Source organism: Cyprinus carpio, chromosome B21 (assembly GCF_018340385.1).
Source record: "Cyprinus carpio isolate SPL01 chromosome B21, ASM1834038v1, whole genome shotgun sequence".
Taxonomy (NCBI): Eukaryota; Metazoa; Chordata; class Actinopteri; order Cypriniformes; family Cyprinidae; genus Cyprinus; species Cyprinus carpio.
In genome coordinates this window covers 2,296,354-2,300,789 of record NC_056617.1, presented here as the reverse complement: position 1 = coordinate 2,300,789, position 4,436 = coordinate 2,296,354, and the positions used below count along the sequence as shown (strand labels likewise).

At 32.1% G+C, this 4,436-nt stretch overlaps 1 long non-coding RNA gene across 5 annotated transcripts in view; it reads left to right on the top strand.

Moving 5' to 3' along the window:
- Positions 1-2,309: 2,309 nt before the first annotated feature.
- Positions 2,310-4,436, top strand: part of LOC122141262 — an 11,648-nt gene continuing 9,521 nt past the window's right edge. For all 5 annotated transcript variants that reach the window (XR_006157642.1, XR_006157641.1, XR_006157640.1 and 2 more), the window contains exon 1: positions 2,310-2,469. This is a non-coding gene — a long non-coding RNA (uncharacterized LOC122141262). The remainder of the gene's footprint in view (positions 2,470-4,436) is intronic.

Genomic DNA, 4,436 nt, shown 5'->3' with positions numbered 1-4,436 from the left:
CTGTAATAGTCATCTCATTATTTCTAAATAACATCAGGTGCACAAATATTTAAACAAGCATCTGTGAGATGAGAGGAACTCATGCAAATATGAAAAGGCCCTGGAAATGAAGGATTGTGGGATGCGGGCGGGCGGCTGACATCTTGGCACATTGAGCTGATCAATTAGTCTAATCACACCAGTGTCAGCGCTGAGGTTGCATTAATATTCAATTAATGGTCTGAATCCCTCCTAAAGCTTCTAGAGCCTTCTGGTGCCGCCTCGGAGCGGATCCCACACCTCGCGCTCCCATTGGCTGCTGGGCATTTCATCGCCATGGAAATACCAATTGTGTTGACAGCGCAGCTCTGGTCGGAGCATGTGATGATTGCTGGCCACGGGCTTTGACCGATGCTTCCAGGGCCCTTACTGACCACAGACACGTTTACCAATAAAACCCAACTCGCTTTATTCAAGAGAAACCCGTGCCAGAGAACCAAAGCTACAAACACTGTCTGTGTACTGTTTTTCTTCTCTTCCCCCCTCAGTCTTCTCTCTCCCCCAGAGCAGTTTCTCCTGGAGCAGATGGATGTTGTTGAGGCTGTTTGTGTGAGTGTGTGTGTGTGTGTGTGTGAGAGAGAGAGAGATTCCAGTATTCAGCTTTTCCAGGTCAGGGAGGATTTGGTTCTGCCTGGCTGCCTGGTTTGGCCGTTTAATACGGTTAATTAGTTAACGTTACTAATATGTTATTTTAGGTTTTAGGTTGTTGGGCCCTTGACCACTTTTTTTTTTTTTTTTTTTTTTGCAAGGCTAAATAAAAATAATCAGATCTATCTATTCAAAAATGGGTTATTAAACTAAAACTTTTTTTTTTTTTCATTTGAAATAAAATTGTGCAATACTAAAATAGTATTAATGCAACCTCAGCGCTGACACTGGTGTGATTAGACTAAATTAATTGAGCTTATTTAATTTTCATAATTTGAATTTAAAAAAAAAAATGTATGCATCTAAAAACAGAAAATGAAGAAAAGAAAACAACTAATGAGTTTTTAATTTTTTTTAATGTGAAATGTGAATATATAAAATAATAACAGCAAACTATTAAAGAGTCTCAGTGATACTGAAATAACACTGGTTTGAAATAAAATAAAAATATTTAAAACTTAAACTGATTTTATTTAATATTTTAAGATTTAAGATTTTATATATTTTAGGTAGTTGCCAAGGATTTTTTCATTTTCATTTAGTTTAACTTGTACTAATTTAATGAATACTGAATTAAAGAAAAAACATACTAAAATAATATTTATTTAATATATTAAAAATAATTAATTTTGTTGTATTTTTATTAAAATAATAATGTTTTGATAATAAAAAAACCTACTTTATTTCAACTAATTTACAAGGAAACCATTTAAAAAAAAATTGAGAAAAAATGTATTTAGATTAATTTAAGTAATAAATAGAAAAAAATCTATTTAACTTAGATTAATAAAATTTAATTTGAATATTTAATAATCTAAATTTTTTATTTATTTAGATTAATTTAGTTTGATGTTTTAAAAATAACTTTTGTTATTTGAAAATATTTTTTTAATTTAAATTATTATATAAACTTTTATTTAAGCTACTTATCATGGAAACATTACTCATTTTCATTTAGTTTAACTTGTACTAAAATAACTTAAATGGAAATAATTATAGACTCTATAGACATATAAAAAAATAATAAAAATTACCAAAACTTTAACAAAAAATAAGAATAAAAATACAGTTATTTTAGTTAATGTTTATTTCAAGCAATGAAAATGTTTATTTATTTTGAATGATTTTAATTAATGGTAATAACCGTGGTTCATACTTCTTTCAGAACTAGTGTTGTATTTATTTCTGAATACAGCTACCAAATACTGAAAAGCTTCCATCCATAAACATGTATTTATGTTCTGGTATAAGCACACATGCATGTTTACTGTCTGAAAGATGATATACGACAGACTTGTGGTGTTTTATATAACGCTAATTATAATGACTACAAACCCGAAAGCATTTTCAGAATTTAAAGATTCCTTTTTTCTTTCTCAAACGAGGACGTCTCCAGATATAACATAAAAAGCGAATGAATAAATGAAAAGCTCTGTCTTTGTCTGTGTTGGTGTGCATGTGAATGTTTGTCAGATCTGTGCCGTTCAACCTCTGGCCTTCCGAGAGCTCCACCATCTGTTGTGCTGTAAAAGTGGAGCACGTTCTGCGAATCATCTTCTCCTTCACACCAAACATCGTTTTCTCTTCTGTAATCCGCCGCTTTCCTCTCTTTGTCTTGCAGCTCCTGCATCGGCCTCCTGAAGAAGACGAACGGATGAAAGATTCATGAAGGAGGTGAATGTTGGGGCACAACGAAACGAGCCGCTGCTCCAAACACTCGTCTCTCTTTCACCTGTGGCCCACCAGACGGCAGAACCGGTGTGTGAGCACAGACAGCACCAGGTACCGTGTGTGTGTGTGTGTGTGTGTGTGCAGACGGGTCCCGCAGGGCGAGGCTCTACAGCTGTAGACAGACACTGAATTTGCTGCATCTGCTGTCCCCACATCTGCAGACTGGGCCGAAGACACATGCTCTGTCTGTATCTGTCTGTCTCACTGTGTGTGAATGCACACTTATACTGCCAAAGGAAAGGCCTGACTGCAGTTTAAGCAGTGAGCCCCAAGAAGCAGTGAATTTATAACAGCTAAGGGGCGTTGTTAGGTACGAAACACAGAAGCGGAGTAAATTCACTGTAAACCACAGCTTCACAGGGTTATTGCTTTTATAAAACGGTTATTCCATATACGCAGTAAGGTTTCACAGAATAAAACAGAGCAAATAAAGTGTAATGATAATAATAAAAACAGTATCCTTCCGCCAAACAATGTAGTTCCTCAGAAACTGTTGTGGTTCCAACAAAGTGTTTTTCTTGAGAAACACAGAAGTAAACAAAGGTGTTTTTTGTGTTGTTTTTTACAGCTTCGTTCGTGGGTGGGTCAGTCAGTATGAATGAACGGAACTATCTGTTATATAATAATAGATAGTACATTGGTATGACATAAATGATACATTATTAATATTTTTATTATTATTATCTGTTTGTTTTTTAATGCATTTGGAAGATGTTTTTGTCCAGTGTGAATTTTGTTGCATTAAAACCATTCTAAAGCATTATAGGAAAATTAAAAATAATTACAAATATTAATAAAAACTAGAATGGCATCTTAATGATACTAAAATAACACACTGGCAACTCTGTTGATCTACAGGAAATATCATAACTGTAGTTTCCATAAAAATGCTGTAGGATTTTGTTAATTTTTTTTGGTAACATCATATTTTCCACCTTCACAATACATACACACATACATGCATAAAATGTAAGTAAATAAATAAATAAATAGATCATAAATAAATAACAATATTTAAATAGTATCAATATAGTTTATAATAACTTGTTTTTTAATTAATAATTGAAGTCTTTCAAGTTATTTTACTGTTGTATCCAGTATCAATACTATGCAAACATAAAAAAAAATTCAAATATAAAAATAAAAGCTAATTCAAAATATTAATAAAATTATAATAGTATCTCAATGATACTAAAATAGCTCTGCTGAACTGCAAGAAACTACCATGATAACTGTAGTTTTCACAAAAATATATACTATATATTTTACATTTTTATTTATATTTTATATAACTATTGTGGTTTTACTCTGTAACGAACATTTTCCACCACTGCCATCAAAAACCTACTGATATCAGTTATGTGTGTAGTTATGTATAGTTACTATATAATATTTAATTTTAAGTATAAGTTATAAGTCCAAATTAAAGCTCTCTCTCTATATAAACTTACAATGGTTTTAATGAACAATATTTAAAGTTGTAATTATTTTAGTATTGCAGTATTCATTTTGTTAACACAAAATAATAAACAATTTGATGTTCATCACTTTTGAAGACACTTATACAAAACGACTTACTGAAGACAAAGAAAACATTTTGTTCAATAAATAAAACAATATATATATATGTGTGTATTTTAATGTTTTTTGTTGACACTTATACATAGCGACTAGGGTGAGATCTACAATAGCTGTTTCCATCATCTATTTGTTTTTTATGCGCATTATGGAATATTGCATAAAATTTTTTGGATGGAAATGCCAAGATGCACATACATTCTTAAAATGTGCACAAGTAGGTTTGTGTTTTTATCTGTTGGGTAAAATTTTTAACACATTTACTGAATAAACTCCACCATGCTCGTCAAAAAATCTCATGTGACCGCACGATGGGACGGGATAACTTGACTAGCAGCGGACCGATCTCGTTCACAGCATCTAAAATGTTGTTTTGGTCATTTTGAAATATTCCTGAGCAAAATTGATCTGGCTTACACGACTGAGTGATGCATTTATTG